Raw genomic sequence first — 22,399 nt, forward strand, 5'->3', positions numbered from 1 at the left:
CTCTCACTTTTGCCTTGCTTTTCCCTCCTCTCCCTCCCCTCTTTACTTTAGAATGTAAGTGCTCCTTGATTTGCATCAAAGATATCTCATCACAATCCTCTTCTGGACTTGAAATTATAAGTACATCCTCTATGTCCATCTTTGCCCCTTTATCAGAAGTAACACAAAAGTCGTAAGCATTTTCCATGGGTTCAGACACATTTGTGTCGACTGGAGTTTGTTGAGGAGGGATCTCTGGGACATTGCCAAGTGCCAAATTATCAGGGACTGTCAAAATTTGAGACACTTCCGTTGACGACAACTCATCCCCACCAAGAAGTGTGAAAGCTGTGTGAAAAGCAGAACCAACATCCTGCCACATGTTTAGGTCAAGACACCCTCCTGCAGAGGCTAAAGGTGGCTTTGTCTCTTCAGCAATGGGGGAGGATGGGGCAGACCACTCAAGAGCTGCTATAGCAGGACAAGTTTCTTGAGATTGGGAAGCATGGTCGTCTTTCAAAGCTAGCGTTGTGCGTGTATGACGACGGCCTCTAACTCTCCGAAGAGGTGGCGGGCTGACATTTAAGTCTCCAACTTCTTCCAGAAACTCGCGTTGAGCTATAGTTGATCGTCGGAAACCCCAGGACTTTCTAATCTGAGACAATCCCGGTTTATCATCCCAAATCTCTGCCTGGCCCTTCTGCTCCTCTAGAAAAAAATAAAAACACCCACAAACAGTGATTATTGACCTCATCACAATTTCAGGATGGTCTGTCCATGGCATACAGTGTAAAATTTGTTTACCTGAGCCTGCAATAGTATCCATTTCTTCCACACTAACATCCATTGGAAAGATTCAATGCTGTCCAAAATAAAATATATTTATCAGCACACAAGAAAAATAATGAACCCATTCAACTCACACTAGAGGTGTGACAGGTGTTGAAAACTGTAGAGCAGAGTTGGCCAAGTCCAGTCCTCGAGAGCCCCTATCCAGTCTGTTTTTCATATCTCCCTCCTCTGCCACACCTGAATTAAATGATCAACTCATCAGCAAGCTGTCCAGAAGCGAATCATTATTTGATTCAGGTGTATTGGTGGAGGGAGACATACAAATCAGACTGGATAGGGGCTCTTGTGGACCTGGCATAACCACCCCTGGTGTAGAGTTTACCTCAGCGGTCAAAAACTCCAGTCATTGAGGGCCTCTATCCAGTACGTTTTCCATATCTTCCTCCTTTACCACACCTGAATAAAATAATCAATTAATCACCAAGCTGTCCAGAATTCAGATAATGAATCTGATTATTTGACTGAGGTGCATTTAAGGAAGAAGATATCGAAAACAGACCTGATAAGTGCCTTTAAGCACTGGTGTTTGTGACCCTTGGTTGACACAAATTCTAAACATATATAATATGCACATTTATACATCGACATAGCTATACAAACATATACACACTGTGGGGCAATATGCCTTTGGTAAACCACCTACTGTTTTAATTTTACTTCATAAAAAGATGAGAGGCCAATAATTCTAATTATAGGTCTCCATTACAAAATATAGAGAGAATGAGAAAGGAAAAAAATACTGTAAGGTTTTTGAGAATTAATTTGCCATTTTTGGTAGAAAATAAGTATTTGGTCAATAAAAAACAAGACAGAGTTTAGGCTATCAGACACCAGCAACATCTTCTGTAATAACCTCCTTTGTCCTCTACTTGTTACCTGTTTAATGTTCTTAAAATTATTAGCAGGATAAAGGACACCTGTTCAGAGCTCGAAACACTCCAAGTCACACATTAAATTTCACCATGGCCAAAGGACACCAGAAAAAAAGAGTAATAGACCTACACCAAATTGGGAAAATGAATTATGCTATAAGTAAGCAATTTGGTGTGAATAAATAAACTTTGGGGGCAATGATAATCTCCCTCGACCCATGTAAGATTTTAGTGTGGGGTCAAAATGATCACAGGTGAACCAAGAAAATATCCTAGAATCACACGGGGGACTTAAGCCAGTACGCGTCCGAGCCCACCTGAAGTTTGCCACAGAGGGTTTGCGTGATCCAAAAGAGGATGAACAGTAATTCACACAGGTAGATGATGCTAAAATTTAAATATTTGATATAATTATGAGCGTATGCATAACTGACGTGACAAAATTGCTCCGCTCTATAAATTGTCATTTTTTAAAACTGTATTTTCTCCATTACAGATCTACAAAATGTGTGATATACATACTAAATATTTTTTACCAACCAGGTGTATCTCTTGAAATATTCCATATCACCCACAGAAACAGGAAATGCAAGACGCCGATTTTCAGTTTGATTAGCATTACCAGGAGATTTGTAACAATAAAAGTGATTTGGACACTATTGTCTGATTTAAAAACAATGGCAAACTTCTATTAACTTTTTATCCTCATTAGGGAATGCCCGTAATTCTATGATGACATGGTGTTTACAGACAGTGTTACATTTCAATAAAACTACATATAAGGAAATTGTCTGTTGTGTTAATGAACAGTATTTGAGTAAAATAATTATTTTAGTCAAATCCTTAACAGAAAACACTGGGAACAGATTTCAATATTGAACATTGGGTCACCTAATTATTAAGGCGATTAACATACAATTATTCTCTGCCGTTATGCACCTTGTATTTGGAATGTGTCTCGCTCAATCTGTGCCCTTTTCACCTCTTTAGAAGCAGTGTGGGTCACACATTAAAAAAACAAAAGTATAGTAGTTAATATTCATTCATTCCTTTTCTGAGCCAGTTATCTTCACAAGGGTTGTGGTGAGTGCAAAGGCCTATCCCAGCTGCTTTTGGGCACCAGGCAGGGGACACCCTAAATCGGTGGATACCCAATTTCTGGGCAGAAGGAGACGGACAACCATTCACGCTCATATTGACACCTAGGGGAAATTTAGAGTCTTACCCCAGCCTACATCCATGTTGGGATGTGGGAAGAAACCAGAGTACCCAGAGATAGCCTATGCAAGCCCGAGGAGAACATGCAAACTCCACACAGTAAAGACCCACCTGGGGTCGAACACTCGACCCCTGTACTGTGAAGCCGGGGTCAAAGTTCAGATGTTTTTGGCAACATGCTAAAATCGAAAAATATAACTTGCAGGGCCAACGTTTGATTGTTGTAACATCTTTCATATTCAACAAGTGTCCCTGCCACAACACGACTGCGTTGAATTTTTTATGAAAAAGCCTCCTTGTGGTAGCCGAAACTATTTTGTTTTAAAGGACCGGCTCTTCCGCCAAGGCCAAACAACTTATTGGGCTCAAATCTTCATATGAGGAAACATAAGACATTAGTCTAGGTGGCCGTTTAAAAAAGATTGAAAATAAAAAACATTGAAAATGAATGTTTTTTTTCTTTACCGCCAACCTGAAGTTTGCTGGATTTCACTTTACAATGTACATCAAAATTTTTGTATTTGATCATTGTCCCACCCAGAATAGATTCTGTGTGGGCAATTAGCTAAAATTCTACAGCTCAACTATTGCCAATAAAAAAGTACCCTTTTAATTTTTTTTCTGTCCAGTTCCTAGCAAGTTTAGGTTTTAACCATCCGTTTGAGTAAAAATGTTCAAAAGTCCTTTGTCGTACTATATTTCGAAGCCCAAGTCCACGGGCAAACCGATTTTTTTTTAATTTTTTTTTTTACAAACAACAGGAAGTACTTTGATCTGACTATTCAGAAGCATTTTCGCTCACATCTTCCTGTTTGTCCAACAAACAGAAGTTGGTCATCCCAGATGAAACTCGGAAATATTCGTTGTTTTTTGGCCATTTCCAGCATTCACATTTGAAAAAACTCGCCCAAGAGACCTTTTCCCGATCCACCTCAAAATTTGTGGGTCTGTCTCAGATCTGGGATGGTGCGCCGTCAGGGCCTGTAAGGCCTTCTCTGCTGGCCTAAGAAATATTTGAATCACAGAATGATGTTAATTTTATTTTGTCCATGATTACTTATGAAATAATTCCCAATTGACTGTTAGCTTCCTTTTTCATTGCTTTTTCCCCCTGGTTGCACTGCTTCCAGATGTGTTTTCATATTGAAGCATTTAACCGATTACATTTCAACCATTACTTGTTGCCAGGGTCAGAAATCTGCCTTCACAATCAGTTCTGTGGGCTCTGCTGCATTAAACAAGCGTCAATAAGACTGTTGCTTTAACCAATCAGAATTCGATTTGGTAACACCAAGGCCTTATCGCAGGCGTAGGGATACGTCACTGCCTTCTCGCAGGCATAGGGATACGTCATCGCTTTCACCAACTATGATTGGCTCGTGATAGAGTGGACTAGCCAGAGCTAGCAAGCTGTATCTGGAGCGAGCTGCACAAACAAATATATTGTTGTGTTGATTTAATAGCGGTTTTGTCAACCGTAATGGCTGACGGAGTAGAAATTGATTAGTTTGCAGATTTACTGTCAAACCCATTTTCAAAGAGGATTTTTCAAGAAAAGCTGGACATCATTAAGAAAGGTTGGACAACTCCGAAGCAAGCAAGCCTGTCACAACCGGGAAAGAACATTTTCAGCACTAAATGGTATAAAAACGTTTACCAGAAATACGACGAGACATGCTTGATTTTCAGCATTCGCTTCGATGGCCATAGAAAACAAGGAGGAAAGAAAGTGGATGGATTCTGTGTAGAGATACTAAGGATGAATTTCCTAAATAATATTTCAATTGTACGAGACTATCTATTTTGTTATGTGTCGCAAGCTGTAGCTGCAGTAGACGTTTTATAGACATAAAATAGTTGTTTAGGGTTGGATAGATTCACTGAAGGCATCGCTAAAAAAATCTGAGACCGCCGCAGCAAAACAGTGTAGTTCCACTGGGAATCCAGTCTAGTTCCACTGGGAATCTAAATCAACAAATATTTCTGTTGGGTTTATTCTGTATTACTATTATAAATATAGTTGTATTAAGTCATTTCTTTGTTAAATCATTCTCTTATTATTCTCAAAGTGTTGCGAGGTCACCAATAACCGCCAAGTCATCTTTAACCTGGACTGCCTGTTCCAGGATGTTTATACAAACAATTCACCCAATCTGGGTCTTTGAGATTCGGTGGTCCCTTTTGTAACGAGGCCAGGGTCATTTGGCCAATAACAAGAATGTTGTTTCTGCCACGTCCATAACACTCGTGACGCACTTCGGGTTTCCTTATGTAATTGTTATATGATTGTTAGGTCAAATGAAGGCGTGATTGTTTTTGTTTTAATGCCTTAAAGCTGTACGCAAAATACTGTTCGGGAGGGATACTTTGGAAGATCGCCTCCCTTAAGGTTACTTATCCGTGATCCAATCTATTTAATTAAATGTCAATAATTGAATAAGATGTCTGCCTGCAATTATTGATAATTACAAAGGGTAATTATTAATGAACCTATCAATTTCCCAACGTCCCAAACTCTCCAAAGGCTGATGTTCAACCATTTAGAACTTTCGTATGACTGACAAGTGTCAGATGTGTCTTGGTTTTGTAGGAACGTGGCTCAACAACTCAGTTTTTAACAGTTGTAACTTGGCTGTAATTAAACATATCTGCGCCAAACTTCCACCACTCATTGAGTTGCCCTGAACATGCGTGCGGGGTTATTTGCTAAAACTCCACAGAGCCAACTTGTGACAACAAAATGTAATTTTGACTTCGGCATGTTCCGGTCGTTGCAAGTCGGGGTTTCTCCCCTGATTTTAAATCACTGTGGTCACAAGACCATTATCATACTATACTTCGGAAGCACAAATTTGTGTTTCCCTGGTGATTTTGGTCCCGTTTAGTACTATTGGTGGTTATAGTTTTCATTGGATTTATATGTTGCTTTTCTACAGCGCTTTATGTGTCAACGGGGGCAATGCATTCATTGTGCTTTGCTGGTGATGTAAATAGTGCTTTCCTCAAGAACACCAAGTTAGGGACTAACCAACATGAAGACAGGACCTAGATTTGGCAGTCGAGACAGGGACCTTACCTACACGGTGAAAAGCCAAAGCAGAAGTAAACACCAGCAAACCCTTCAAAGTGAGTTGTGGCTGGTTTGATAATAAAAAAAATAAATGAATAAAAAATAAATAATTAAAAAAAATAATTAAAAAAAAAAAAAAAATCAACATTCATTTCTGAGGCAAAGAGAAGCCAGGAAGTTCCAGCTCGAAAGCCGCGGTGGAATAAATGATCATCTTTAACTACCGCACAAGGTTTAAATGTAGTTTTAACCCAGATTAAAACTTATTTTTAAGTGTGTGAATGTTAATCAGAAGGCAAACCGGTGGCGCAATTGGTTAGCTCTGGGGTCCTGGGTTCAAATCCAGGTCACGTCTACCTGTCTGGAGTTTGCGTGTTATCCCCAGGCCGACGTGGGTTTCCTCCGGGTACTCCGGTTTTCTCCGGGTATTCCGGTTTCCTCCCATTCCAAAAACATGCATGGCAGGATGACTGTATACTCTAAACTTCCCCCCAAGTATGGGTGTGCATGTGCATGGTTGTCCGTCTCATTGTGCCCTGGATCTGCTGGCCACCAATGTGTGCTCTGCCTATGGCCCGGAGTCAGCTGGGATAGGCTCCAGCACATCCCGCAATCCTAATGAGGATTAAGCGGTTCAGAAAATGAGATGAGCTGAGATAAGAAAAAAAAATACCATTGTAATATCCTGTTCTTGGTGTTTTTCCATTGATTGGGAATGGATTAATGAAATATAATTAAATGTACATCTTCCTATTAATAAAACAATATTTAGTTCATTTATATGGGAAAAAATCGATTTGACATACAAGTAAATTGACATACGAGCTCGATCCTGGAACGCATTAGGTTTGTATCTCAGTGTTACTGTATTTTTAGACCAGTAAAAATAATGCAAAAATAATCTAACCAGTAAATGACAAATGTTTGCATTAAAGTGAAGAAATGCTCCATTTACAAACATTAAACGACATCAGTTACAGGCCATTGAGCTCTCATTGGCTGTCTTACAACAACCGCCCATTTTTTTTAACCCATTGTCTGATTAAACTTATTTTTCTTGAGGAAGCTGTGGCCAAGCGACCAGAACCGCAGCCTTCGGTGGGTAAAATTGTCACGAGGACAGGCGATTGGCCATGTGGTCAGTAAGAAGGATGTGGACGAGTTAGTTGGTCAATGTGCACCAAAACGGACGCATGAGTAAATGCAACGCTAGGCAATCCACGAGGAATTCAACGAGAAGGCTGCCGAGGAGGAAGCAGCCACCATCACAACAGCACAAATCAGAAAAAAAAGGGGGAGAAAAACTTTTCAAAAAGTGTTCACGAGTTGTGCCCACATTGTCTTGTGCATTTTAGAAACATTATTTAGTCGTCAAAGGCAATCATGTGTATTTTTTTTTTTAAATGTTGGTCAACCAGCACCACAGAAGCAGGTAAGAACCAGTTAGGTAAAATGGATGTAAAATTACATTTCAGAGAAATAATAAAAACGTTAGTTTGTTGTTGATTAATTTTGTTGTTTGAATTCTTAATGCCGTGTTTATGAAATGTGTGTTCATGTGTGTGCTCGCCCTATGTTCCATCCCGGTACCTTTCTCTTGTTCTTAGGGATTTCAACACTGGTAGGTTTGTATGTGACAATAAATAATAATAAATAAATAATTTAAGGATGATTTTCTCTCATTTTTGTGTGTTTCTGACATCTCTCTTATAAAATGGGGACATGTTGACCAATTTTAAAGGGCTTAGTTGGATGTTTACGTTCTAATAGAGCGTAAACATCCAAAACTGAGAATTCGAAAATCTAATTTGTTCTGTGGTCTCATTTGTGAACAACAACAAAATTTACTGAAAGTTGATGCAAATGGAAGGAATCATCAGCAGGTCACAGGAAAGTCCCATCCCACAATCCCCAACACACGCGTGCAGAGGACCAATATGGCAGATTACTAACTCCGGTGAAGTGAAACTAAAATGAAAAAAATGTTAGATTGGGCAAAATCAAAAGACAACAACCCTGACAAATTTGAATGAATAAAAAAAAAAAAAAAAATGAAACGAGGCACTGTAGTGCCAGTGCTTGGAATGTGTTGCCTTGTCTCTGCCATCTCTCAATCACACACCTGGTGCGGCTAATGAATGTTTCCTCTGTCAACACAATCATGCATGTTTGAACCATCCGTGCCACAGTACAATTATGAAGAAGAGCGTGAGGAGTCTGCAGCAATACAGTACTGTATTTTGAGTCTTTTAAAATCAAGAAAAAATATTGTCTGCACACTTCACATTTTAAAAAGAAAATGTATATCTTTAGTGTAATATATTATATGCTGAATGATAAACACACTGAGCTGATGAACTTGAATATTTTAATGAATGCACTAACATCAACTTATACCCATTGTTGTGATATCATGGCTGACAAGGGAGCTAATGAGGTGGAAAAACTGCAGCAGAAAAATATTCAAATACTGCAGCAAACAATATCCCATTTGCCAGTATGAAATACATGTGAAGCCTAATTGTTTCTCCTTGAAGTTTACAAAACTAATTTGTAAAATGCTCACTCGGTGCGGTGCATCAGGGATTCGTGAACCCCTTTATGTCGGAAGACTTGATTACTATCCCCACATTTGTAACCTGCTGCATTAGTAGACCTTGATAAGGGGGGGGATAAAAAAAGACATTCTCCTTTTGAATATCATACCCCCTTTTCCAAAAGATAAGCGAGATCCCGTCAAATTGGTCATTTGTGTGGGTCTTAATAAAGTCAGTTTGTGTCATTTGTCAAGTTTACATAACCTCACCATGTTATTTAATGCATTGTGGGAGCTAGGAAATAAGCATTTTAAAAGGCAATGTGATTTTGATTCTTCAAAACCAGAAAACACTGACTTATGATGTGATAGGGATGGGCCAGAAAGTAGTGAAGACACTCAGCTGTGGCTCATGACGGCAACTGTCTAAAAAAAAAAAAAAAAAAAACTCCAAATATCAATTCAAATGAGTTTCTACTTATAACTAAGAAACTCACTTGTTTTCTACTTGTAGTAGGCATGAATGATGTCTCGTTTGAACCACAACATCGCGATATGGGCGTCGGAAGACTCGCATCGCAGGACGTGCGTTACTTTTTTATTATTAGAGGTCAACATTTGACATGGCATTATTGCTCTATTAATGGGGGCGGTATGCTCTCTCTCTTTCTGCCGACAACAATTCTTACAGCCGCCATGCAACATGAACAAGTATTGACAGCCTCTATACTGATATAATGATTGCTATAAATATGTATTGATTTTGGACTTCAATTGCGCGACGTCTCCCCACCCTAACTTGTCTCCATCTCCTTCCCCTCCTATACCTGTTTCTCCTAAAGAGATAAAAAAATGAAGTTAGATCACTGTTTAAACTTGTAAGGAAACTGTTAAGTTAACATTTTTACACAAATACAACCCATTTGGTAAACGAAGTATTTCACATCACTTGTTGAGATGAGGCACACTCTTAGCCATCGAAAAATATCTCAAAGGACACCACATGCTGAAAAATCTTAAAATGTTGAAACTCCGCAGTTGAAGTCCATGGACCCCAAGCACCTAATTCAGGTAATATAAAAAGAAACAAAAATTTTGAATATCCTATTTTTCCAATCTACTTCCCCTAATATTAGCTCAATACAATGTAATATTACGTCGCCCAAAAAACTTTTTTACATTTAAAACAATTTTTACCATCGCAATATATCACAAAAAAAAATCGCAGTGCCAGATTTTCCAATATCCTACTGCCATAAGCAGCGCACGTGTTTTCAGCACTAAATAGTATATACACACATGGAATTAAATTGGGGAACCCCCTTTGAAATGTTGTCGTCACTGCCCTTGTGTCCCATTTTAGTGTTTTACATGCATGTGTAGTCGCCCGTGACCTTTGTGACATCATCTCACCATTTTCTACTTAACTATTGCAGTTGGATAAGAAGACCTTGCACCGTCAATTTTAAATTTGTGTTTGTGTGAAATAAAAATCCCTCAAAACCAATTTAAGGCATATAGACACCTGCAAAGCATACTTAGGCAAACCTATATAGTCTGGGGGCCTTTTGGGCTGTTGTGAACACATTTGGTTGAAGACCTTGATGCAGAGAGTGTTTCATTTCATTTCCCTTCAGACCACTGTGCAGTTCACTTTTTAAGCGAAAGTGACCGGACCGTGCTTCGGACCGAAGTTGAAATCCCACATGTTTACAAATAACAAGCTCCCGTGGCCACAGGCAGAATAGGAAATGTTATTTGATTAAAACTACATCAGTTCTACATGGAGTGAAGAGGAGACAAAATGTATAGAGATTCATTCATTTACTATAGTGAGCATCCTCACAGGGATGCCGAGTGAAACCCATCCCAGCCATTATTGTCAGCAGGAGACACTCATGCACCCAATCACTGGACCCAGCCATTATTGTCAGCAGGAGACACTCATGCACCCAATCACTGGAGAGATCTACGAATGTATGAAAAACGTATGGCCACCCTTGATCATTTTCAAGATGTTCCTTTATAAATCACTAGTTGCTAGGATCAACAATTTCAGTAAAATAGATTTCACAGACAAAGACAGTGATAGTTGAGATGTAAAATGTGAGCAATACATTCTTAAAAGGCAGGTGCATTAATGTAGGCACTCCAACAACAAAAAATACTACATTCATATTTAATAGATCCTACTTCTGCAAGAATAACAGCCTCCAACGGCGCCCATAGGTTCCAATGACGTTCTGGATTGGGGTTGAAGGTATTTTTTAACCATTCTATAGACCAAACGTCCGGGCGACCGAACGTCCGGGCGACCGAACGTCCGGGCGACCGAACGTCCGGGCGACCGAACGTCCGGGCGACCGAACGTCCGGGCGACCGAACGTCCGGGCGACCGAACGTCCGGGCGACCGAACGTCCGGGCGACCGAACGTCCGGGCGACCGAACGTCCGGGCGACCGAACGTCCGGGCGACCGAACGTCCGGGCGACCGAACGTCCGGGCGACCGAACGTCCGGGCGACCGAACGTCCGGGCGACCGAACGTCCGGGCGACCGAACGTCCGGGCGACCGAACGTCCGGGCGACCGAACGTCCGGGCGACCGAACGTCCGGGCGACCGAACGTCCGGGCGACCGAACGTCCGGGCGACCGAACGTCCGGGCGACCGAACGTCCGGGCGACCGAACGTCCGGGCGACCGAACGTCCGGGCGACCGAACGTCCGGGCGACCGAACGTCCGGGCGACCGAACGTCCGGGCGACCGAACGTCCGGGCGACCGAACGTCCGGGCGACCGAACGTCCGGGCGACCGAACGTCCGGGCGACCGAACGTCCGGGCGACCGAACGTCCGGGCGACCGAACGTCCGGGCGACCGAACGTCCGGGCGACCGAACGTCCGGGCGACCGAACGTCCGGGCGACCGAACGTCCGGGCGACCGAACGTCCGGGCGACCGAACGTCCGGGCGACCGAACGTCCGGGCGACCGAACGTCCGGGCGACCGAACGTCCGGGCGACCGAACGTCCGGGCGACCGAACGTCCGGGCGACCGAACGTCCGGGCGACCGAACGTCCGGGCGACCGAACGTCCGGGCGACCGAACGTCCGGGCGACCGAACGTCCGGGCGACCGAACGTCCGGGCGACCGAACGTCCGGGCGACCGAACGTCCGGGCGACCGAACGTCCGGGCGACCGAACGTCCGGGCGACCGAACGTCCGGGCGACCGAACGTCCGGGCGACCGAACGTCCGGGCGACCGAACGTCCGGGCGACCACACGTCCGGGCGACCACACGTCCGGGCGACCACACGTCCGGGCGACCACACGTCCGGGCGACCACACGTCCGGGCGACCACACGTCCGGGCGACCACACGTCCGGGCGACCACACGTCCGGGCGACCACACGTCCGGGCGACCACACGTCCGGGCGACCACACGTCCGGGCGACCAAACGTCCGGGCGACCAAACGTCCGGGCGACCAAACGTCCGGGCGACCAAACGTCCGGGCGACCAAACGTCCGGGCGACCAACCGTCCGGCCGGCCAACCGTCCGGCCGGCCAACCGTCCGGCCGGCCAACCGTCCGGCCGGCCAACCGTCCGGCCGGCCAACCGTCCGGCCGGCCAACCGTCCGGCCGGCCAACCGTCCGGCCGGCCAACCGTCCGGCCGGCCAACCGTCCGGCCGACCAAACGTCCGGCCGACCAAACGTCCGGCCGACCAAACGTCCGGCCGACCAAACGTCCGGCCGACCAAACGTCCGGCCGACCAAACGTCCGGCCGACCAAACGTCCGGCCGACCAAAAGTCCGGCCAGGGAGCTGGCCTTTCCAGAATGTTGTACTTATTCCTCTGCATGAATGCCTTTGTAAAATTTGAGCAGTGTTTAGGGTGTGTTGTCTCGTTTGAGAACCAGCCCCAGCGCAACTTAAACTTTTTTACTGATTCTTGAACATTGTAAGTATCTGGTGGTATATAGACTGGAATCCATGCAATCTTCAACGTAAACAGAATTGCCAGTAGATGCAGTGGCCACACAGCCTAACATAGAGCTGGGCGATATTACAAAAATAGTTAAAGAAAAAAAAATCTGTCAATATCCATAATTATCACAATAACTATCACGTTTTTCAAACTTCAAAATTCTGTGAAAAAGTAAATAAATTACTTTCATCCTCATTCTAGTATGGCAGTAATTATATTACCTTTATAAGAAAAGAGAATATGAAATAAGATAATTTCAAAAAGTATTATTGTTGTTCTGTTGTGCAATATAGATTAGACCAGTGATTTTCAAACTTTTTTTGGCCACCGCCCCCTTCACCGCCGGGCCAAAATGCCAACGCCCCCCTCTTTACCCCTTTCCAACGAACGCTAGAACGACTATATTGCTAAATGTCACAAGAATTGGTTGATTCTTCAATCACAAACAGTTTGAAGACTAAAAAAAACAATTTTAATAAACAAAAATGGTTATCATTTATTCTTCACCTCGAATCATAAAAATTGATAGCTGATGCATTAAGCCGGTCGCTGTGCGCATACGTCTGTGGTTAAGCGTTGCCGGCGCGCTATTGTGTGCTCCTCTGCGGCTGACTGGATGGTGGTGGTTTCCCCAGTCGCCTGCATCGACGATAAACTCGCGACAATTAGTGATATACGGTATATGCGCGCTGCTCGTCAGCGCTCGAGCAGACAACGTTTCTTGTTTCAATAAAGCTTGTTTTTTTGTCGACTTTTTATTACAGACAATCAATTTTTCCGGTCTTTCTACAAACACCAACGTCACATTTTACTGTAATTGCTCCATCGCCCCCTTCACTATTTCAACGCCCCCCATTCGCCTGTTTATTCGTCAGCGCCCCCCTGGAAGTTCACACCACCCCCCGGGGGGCGGTACCGCCCACTTTGAAAACCACTGGATTAGACTATGCAAAGTAAAGAATAGAACATGCTGAAATTTTCATAGGCATCTTTATTTTTATAAATTTGCCTTCAAACCAAAAGTTGTTGTGCAATTTGAAATAAGCAAAATAATCAAATGAAGACATCCTCGCCATTGGCAGACTATTCTCAGCAATACAGAGTAAATTTACCTCATATGGTCATTTTCATAAAACTAAAAAGTTGGATTTACTCCCATATATATCGCACGCGCAATTTCTCACATATAAGCTGCCCCCCGATTCAGTTTCCACCTACTTATTTATGGTTTTAATAAGAGTACAAATGTGTTACAATGGTACCTCTACATACGAACACCAACATACGAGCATTTCAAGATACGAGGAAAAATTCGAGCAAATAATTATCTCGAGATACGAGAACATTTTTGAGACGCGAGAAAGCCAGGTGGCCAAGACATGAGACTGTTTATCATTGTAGCACACTGCCTTTTTCGCCGCATTTATTTCGTGTATAAGAGACATCTACGAGCACTGGGCGGAGTACAAGTCACAGAGCTTGTTTGTTGTCATGGATGATATCGTGTTACTTGGAAATTCTTTGGGGCTGGAGGTTAACAAGGCAGATGTGAATGATCTAATCGCCAAGCACCATGAAGAACTCATGACACAGGATTTAATCGAGCTCGAGGGAAGTGAACATTTGGAGGTGTTGCGGGAACTAAGTAGTGAGGAGTAGGTGGAATAGGGGGGGGGGCACCTGGCTAGTGGCAAGTGTTTTCTAATTTTGTAGAAAACATGCAGCCTGACAAGCCGGCAAGTGGTCGCGCGTTATCGTATCGTGAGGACATTTGTGCACGTGATTTTCAAAATATTTTGAAGGGAAGGCAAAAACTAAAAACTTTTGATGCGTTCCTTTTAAAAACTCCCGCTGAACTTCCGGGTGGAGTCACCCGGAGAACAAAAAAAATGTAAACAAAATTAGAATTCAATTTTGTGTAAATTTGCATTAAACGTTTGAGTGTCTGTATATATTAATCCAAATTTAGATTTGTTTGTTCTGTTACTTGTGTTACAGTGGAGAAGAAACACCCCCTCCCCCACCCCGCCGCCTCCCTCTGTGCCTCTCTACCCTCTAAAAAATCCGTCTTATTTTAGTTTTATTTAACACTTTATTATTATTAAACCACTGGTTATGTGTCACTTTGTTAATAAATAGCAAATTAAAAGAAATAAAACATTTTTCAAGTCCAATATCCTGTTTTTGGTGTTTTTTCAGAGGTTTGGAACGAATTAATCTCTTTAAAGTGCATTTCAATGGGAAACGTTCGTTCGAGTCACGAGAATATCGACATACGAGCTCAGTACCGAAACTAATTAAGATTGTATGTAGAGGTACCAGTGTACTTCATAGGGAAAATCTTGAGAAAAATTATTTATTTATTATAATTAAAATTATTTCTGAGATACTGTATGAATCCAAAACATATTAGGGTCATTATCATATGTTAATAGGTCTGTCTTTTTAAATGCAAAATATGAAATTGTTCAATTTGAAAAAAAATTATCTTGATGAGAACCTGTTGCTTTTTACAATTTTCTTAACAGAAGTTTAAGATGTTGTGGCGGCCAAATTGCTTATAAATGTCGAAATATCTAAATTTTCTTCCAATGGTTCATATTACTCTAATAAAGAAATCCCTCGAATATCACGGCTTCAACTTTCGCAGTTTCACTACATTTTTTTCAGTAAGATTGTTTATGTAAATTCATAAAAATGTGAAAATCCACGCTAAGACTCGCAAGTGGAAACTTGCTACTCTGACTCGGCACATTTTTTTTTTAAAATAGGGAAGACCCTATTTTGCGTTTTTTGTTTATCACGGCGATGTCTGCGCTACATTAACCGCGATAATAGAGGGATTACTGTAGTTGTTACTTTCGAAAAGAAACAAAAAGAAAAAAATCAAAGCAGAATTTTATGACGTTTTTAGAACGTTATGGTGCTATTTCGTCATAACATCACAGCGCTATTTTGTTGTGACATCGTGTCATCGTCGTCAACTTGCATGTCGTGTTTTTGTGCCCGTATAAGCCATACCCTTGATTCAGTCAGAGTAAATATGGTTACCCATTTCAACCGAAGATAACAAGTTTTTGATTTTTGCAATGTTTAGAGAACATTAACCGTATGTTCACGACTATATGGCGCATCGCATTTAAAGATGCAGTGTCAATAACGAATGCTATTTCGGTTTTTGACACACACAGGACGCACCTAGACACGCTGAAAACAAATTTTTAAAAAGGCAACGGAAGCAAAACCTAGTTCAGTTGTACTTTATTCGTGACCGAACGTTTGATCGCCGGTCTTTTGGTCGCCGGTCTTTTGGTCGCCGTTGGTCGTCGGTCTTTTGGTCGCCATTAGGGTTAGAGTTAGGGTTTAATAACCACACAACCCTAACCTCAACCCTAACGGCGACCAACAGGGACCAATAGATTGGCAACCAAAAGACAGGCGACCAAAAGATCATCTACTTTTTTTTACAATGTACTCACGTCGTCACCCACAAATCCATCAAAATCCTCATTTTCTGTGTCCGAATTGAAAAATTGTCCAAATGTGTCATCGACAACGCCAGGTTCCCCCTCTTCGTTGTCAGAGTCACTGTCTTTGCCATGTGGCTACACAGAAATGACGCCGGCTTTTGCAAAAGCTCGAACAACCGTGCAAGCAGGCACGTTCACCCATGCGGCCACAATCCATTCGCAAATAGTAGCTAGCGTGACTAGCCCCGCGCTGCCTGCCACCCTTCGTAAAGCTATGTTGATGCCGATGTCAAGCGGTTTTCAAGCATGTCGTTAGTGCCTTTAACAACCGTGCAAGCAGACACGTTCGTCCAGACGGCTACGATCTATCAGCAAATAATGGCGTAACTAGCCTGGCGTTTTAGTTAAGTTTCCGGGAATGACTGCAAGCTCCGAGTTAATTTTCGTGACTGGGTTTTTCACCGCTGCTTCGGGGTCCCTTAGAAACCAAACCGAAATTGTTTTGCAATAAACATATGCCTACACTATATATGGGTATCTTGTAGGGGCGTGCCTTTAGCGTCTGACCCCAACCACGTCCGCCTTCTCTCTATATAAGCGTGTCGGCAAGAAGTGTTCTCAGTCAGGCTTTAGAGCTTACACACAGCAGTCTGCATTATAAGGCTCCCCGTCTATTTTAGAGAAAATTTAAGACTTTCTAATGTGCCTTATATTCGTGAAAATATGGTACATAAAATGGGAAAACATCTTGATCAAGTAATAAAAATATTACAGACGGTCCTCAAATGAGGATAGTGGATTGAGGACAGTTGCAATAAGGCTGCGCTTTGTGCACAGGTATTTTAAAAAAATAAATAAACGCAATTGAGAATTACCTTGGATCCTTTAGTGGGTCGGCTTGCCTCTCATAATTGCTTATTTTGGCCGTGTTATTGTCCTTTTGCGTTCATCCTCCATGTAAGCCTCTGATGCTAACGTGCTAAAAACAAGTTTCTTCATCATCCTCTTGTGAGCGTTGGTCTGGAACTTAAGTTCATCTCACAACAGCGCTCTTGTTCTGTTGGTGGTTGGTGTAATTACAGATTAAAATTATCAATTGTTTGATATTATCGTGTCCAAAAATTATTTCACCAAAATTATCATTATTTTTTTTATCACCCAGCACTAGCCCAAAAGTAGGACAGACCCATTACAAAATTTTACTGTAGATAGCAAGTCTTTGTCTTGGAATGCAGTGTTATCCATCATGCATACCACCTCTTATGTCTATATAACTATTTTAGTTTCATCTGTCCAGAGGACCATATTGCATTATACCTCAAGCAAATGTTCCTGGCATGTATGCAGAAAAGGCTTGTGGCACATTACTCTCCAACAGCACCTACTTTTATACAGAATGCCATACCATGAGATGCGAGCTTAATGCATTCCAGTAAGGAGCTCATATGTCAATTTTTTCTCGCATCTCAAAACATCATCTCCCATAGAAATGTACTAAAAACTAAATAATTCATTCCAACCCCGTGAAAAAAAACACCAAAACAAAAACAGGATATTGGAATGGAAAAACAATTATTTGTTGTAATTCGCCATCTATTAACACAGTAACAAATAATTGGTGGTTATATTTATTAGTACTAAAATTAGAGGGATTTTGAGGAGGGGGGGGGATAGGAACTTTTTGCACGGTAGTGCGCTCATAACATACAAATTTAAATGAACTTGGATTACTATACAGAAACACTCAAAAATTAGTTTAATCTAACCTTACACTAAACTAAATTCTAATTTTGTTTTAAATGTTTATACCTTTCTTCTCCCGGGTTGGATCTATTTGCCCCTCCTCCACCCCAACTTTCAGGTGCAGTTTTTAAAAGGAAACTCTCGAGGGTTTGCTTTTGTCTGTCCTTCCAAATATTCCAAAAATGATGCGAACTAATGTCCTCACAATACGATAACACACGACCACTTGCCAACGGAAAGTAATATTCTCCTCTCGCATTGGCGGGCAATGCTCCGCCCAGTGCTCGGAGAGACATTTATACGAGGGAGTTGCGTCGACAAACAGTGCCCATGATGTTCTCATAACGTGGAGGCTGTATGCTCGTATATCAAAACTTGTCTCGTGTTTCAAGGTAAATATTTGCTCAAAATTTTCCTCGTATCACAAATTGCTCGTGCACTTGTATGTCAAAGTATTACTGTACTTGAATGATGCACAGTGACATCATCTGCAGCAATTTCATGCTGGAGGTATTTGTAGCTGGTCTCTGGGTTTAGTGTGACTAAGCTCGACATTCATCGCCTTTGCCAATCTGAGAATTTTCTTGTAATACCTTAACTAGAACTGTGCCTATGGTCTTCCATTTCCTCCCTACTTCTCATCGTGGAAACTGACATCTTAAATCTCTGTGCTAGGTTTTTGTATCTTTCACATAAATCATGGGTGCTCCATATGTCATGAGCTACAAGTCGATCGCTGAGGTGCTATTGATAGATCGCATGACAGTAAGATTTGATCCAGTCAATAAATACAATAACCTTTTAAATGAGACTTGAGCTGGGAAACAGCGCCATCGCGAGTTGAAGCATGTTTCATAACTGCCTACAATACTTTGGGTCCTTACTGAGCTTTGTCATTGGCCCGAATAAAAGGGTATATCGTGCAAAGTTTGAGCGCCCTTGCTTTTATCTGTTGAACATTCTTTGTTTTCAGGTCATTTGACAGTTGTTCCCATGTTACAACTCTCCGGAGAAGTTGTAAAGAGAATAACTTGCAATTGGCCACATTTATGTAATTATCTGTAAATCCTATAAACTTCATTGTACTTCTCAAGTATCACTGTGTTTGTCTGCTATGATATATTTAACTGAAATTGCTGATCCGAGTAACCAATGATTTATAAAGGAAAATCACTTTTTCATATGACTGTACAACCAGTAACACTTCTCACTCATTTGGGGGAAATTTTGAGTGTTCAAATTTCCTATCATGCATGTTTAATAGATGTGGAAGGAAACCAGATAGCCCAGAGAAAACCCACGCAGGCAAAGGGAGAACATACCAACTCTACAGAGAAAGTACAGATCCACAGGTGATAAAAATCTACACCTCAGAGCTGTGAGGCGGACATGCTAACCACCCCTCCACGGCCGTAATCCACCTACCATCGCTACAATATTGAATCAAAAGGAAAGCAAAAACTCAATGACATGGCCATGGTTCATATTACTCCTGTAATTATTACTTTTGAACAAGAAATACAACAAACAAACAAAAATCAAGGTGGAATTTTGTTTTATTTCAAAACGAAGGCTACTCGCGTCTGGTGAAAAAAAATGTAGAATGCTCGGCCCGAGCTCACTACAATGGTCGCATCCCGACCTCGCTAAGATGGCTTTGCCCCCACCTCGCCAAGATGGCTGTGCCCCGAGCAAGCAGTTTATGCAAGATACGTTTTTTTTCATGAATTTCATTTAGAAATGTCAAAATTAATTTAGTTTAGCGTTTTATCTGTTCTCTATTGTGAAATAAATGACCGTATCCGCCACATTTGCTTGTGTCTTTCTCCCCACAATGGCATCGTGAAATCAACTTAGATCAGTGTGTTGTGTTAATTCAATTATTTATTTAACTTTAATAGAATAATTTAAATAAGAAATGATTGTGAACCAATAATCATCCCCAAAAAGAATCGCTAGTTATTCGTTAGACTCATCCACTAATAGCGTAAAGATATTAGTCAGGAGAAAATAATAATTTTGTCACAGCCGTACTTCAGAGAACCTTTGACGCACCAATACCTATCAAGGCAATGGTTACGAACTTCAGAGAAAGAAAATGGATATTGTATATCAATGAAAAGGTTGATTGCAACCATCAGTTGATATTTGCTTGACTGGTGGTCAATAGTAAAAAATAAATTTTCTCTTCAAATTAGGTCGAACTTCATTTCACACGCAGAATGTTAAACAGTGTTTTGGCTGTTTTAACTGGTTCTTCATTGGATCATGTAATAACTAGTAGACCAGTCTGGAACCTCTTTGTGCCATTCGAGTATGGCAGTTACAGCAACATATGTTGGCTGACATGTGTGGTATGTCTAGTGCATATATTTTTAAAGTAAATGGTTCATTACACATAGTAGTGGGCTCAGGAATATCACACTGGGTTGCAATCGTTATGTATCATAGAAATGCAAATACTAAGGTTTGTCAGACTTTCTTATATTTCCTTTAAAAAAAGTCATAACATTAAGCAGCAGTTAAGTTTCACTCCTCATTAAAATGTGTAATTTTTAATCCTTAGATGTTGGGGAAAAAACACATTCACTGCGTATTGAAAACATGTATTTCTATTATTTGCATGGATTCACAGTCACCCAGATCATAGTAATCAAATGGACGGTCCTGTTTCACATTTAAAATGTTTCTTCAGTCTGAGAAAAATTTGGACAAAAGAAGTTTTTTTTTTAAATGAATACCTGTCAACTTCTGCCGATAACTGCCCTTATAAGTGATTATGATTACCCGTAGAAACGCCCAAAAAAACATAACACCGTACGACGCATGTATACTCGCGGTACCTCGTTTGTTAATAGGTGACTCCTCCATGCTTGCTTCCAAGATATTTACTCTATGTATATCTACGCATCCTTAATCGATATTGCCGTACGCACCGCTAAAAAATACATACGATTGAGGATAATTTATGCTGGTATACCGTGGAAATAGTAACGATCGATGACGGTAGCGTCGTTGGCTACCAGCCTACGAGACTATCTAGATTTTAGCTATAACGGTCTTGTTGAGATCGGTTTTCATAAATATTGGCGATTTTTTAAAAAAAGAAGAAATTTCCCCGTACAAAAGTCGGTGTACATGATTTGAAATGGTAAAAAACGTATAAAATACGTATAAAACGTACAAGTTGACAAGTATGTAAATGTTACCTTTGCTTAAGTAGACAAGTCCATTCATTCATTCATCCATTCATTCATTTTCTGAACCGCTCTATTCTCATTAGGGTCGCGGGGTGTGCTGGAGCATATCTCAGCTGACTCCGGGCCAGAGGCGGGTGACACCCTAAATTGGTGGCCAGCCGATCGCAGGGCACAAGGAGGACAACCATCCACACCCATAACTAGGGGCACTTTAGACAGTCCAAACAACTTACCGTGCATGTGTTTGGAATGTGGGAGGAAAATGGAGTACCTGGAAGAAACGCACGCAAGCCCGGGGAGAAAATACTAACTCCACACAGCTGGACCGACCTGGATTTGAAACCAGGGCCCCAGAGCTGTGAAGTCGGCATGCTCACCACTCAGGGGCCGAAGACAAGTCCAATGGGTGAAAATTTTACCCATCAGTCAGGATCCTGTTCCAAGAACAAAGGCTTCTGGATAGGTTGGTCTACTCAGTATAGATAAAAACATTAATAATAATTTTTAAAAAAAGATAACGAGACCCATCAGAACAACAACAAAAATATTTTGGGGGTGGGAGCTAGCTATCCAGTTGCCTTGATAACCCATTGCTGACTGACCATCCAGTAACACTCATAAGAAACACTAGTGATACTGAAATATGAAATTGTGTAAAACTGAAATATTACCTAATGTTTACCCAAATAGAATTCCAAAACTGATAAAATAAACAAATGCAATAAAATGAGACCTTGTAACTCTGAAAATGCAAGGAATTTTATCAGCATGAACTAAAACTACTGATATTATCCAAAGCCAATGCGTGGTCAAAATGGGCAATTGCTGTAATAATGTCTGTTGCATTTTTGTTTCAGTGTGATTATTCAAGTTTATAGTTAACAGGTTTTACATATTGCGGAGCCCTATCTACAATTTCAGAAGTAGTTTTACTGCACCCCGCTGGATTCCTAGTTGCCTACATGCCTAGAAGCTACTTCGACTTTGACCAACACAATAAATTAATATTTTCAGGCTTATTTCCCCGAACCGTCAAGTTATTAGATCATCAAAACGGTAGATTCGTGGCATGACCGTTACAACAATACGCTGAAGATTCGGGGGAAATCAAGGAAGAGAAGCGTCCTTGGGCCATATTGAGTGAAATTCAACTAAAAAAATGCAGTTGGGCAGACGACATAGATAGAGTGTACAGCTAGTTTAGCTAACGATATAGAGACCCAGGTCTATCCTGTTAAATCTCCTGCTAATTATATTGAGACAAATCTAACCTTTAAACGGCTGTGAGATGTTAAGCATGGACGCCACGAGGAAGTCTGAACGCATACCTCCGACAAAAGTGGATTATTTTCCATCTAACACTGGTACTATCTTGTTAGGACAACCTTCCATTTTTCTTTGCTATTTTATAATTTCGGGATTATCGCGAGAACGAGAGTTGCGATACTTCCACTTCCGTTCCGTACCAGTCAC

At 41.5% G+C, this 22,399-nt stretch overlaps 2 long non-coding RNA genes across 2 annotated transcripts; both read right to left on the reverse strand.

The window, feature by feature from the left end:
• Window positions 1-2: 2 nt before the first annotated feature.
• On the reverse strand, window positions 3-22,332 carry LOC144194479 (uncharacterized). Its single transcript, XR_013325899.1, has 3 exons — window positions 22,198-22,332; window positions 784-841; window positions 3-687 (listed from the first exon to the last, which is right to left on the reverse strand). It is a non-coding gene; the product is annotated as an uncharacterized LOC144194479 (long non-coding RNA).
• LOC144202094 (uncharacterized) lies at window positions 9,104-10,260 on the reverse strand. The gene is made up of 2 exons (XR_013327460.1): window positions 9,725-10,260; window positions 9,104-9,589 (listed from the first exon to the last, which is right to left on the reverse strand). It is a non-coding gene; the product is annotated as an uncharacterized LOC144202094 (long non-coding RNA).
• Window positions 22,333-22,399: the final 67 nt, after the last annotated feature.

This window comes from Stigmatopora nigra, chromosome 1 (assembly GCF_051989575.1).
Source record: "Stigmatopora nigra isolate UIUO_SnigA chromosome 1, RoL_Snig_1.1, whole genome shotgun sequence".
NCBI lineage: Eukaryota > Metazoa > Chordata > Actinopteri > Syngnathiformes > Syngnathidae > Stigmatopora > Stigmatopora nigra.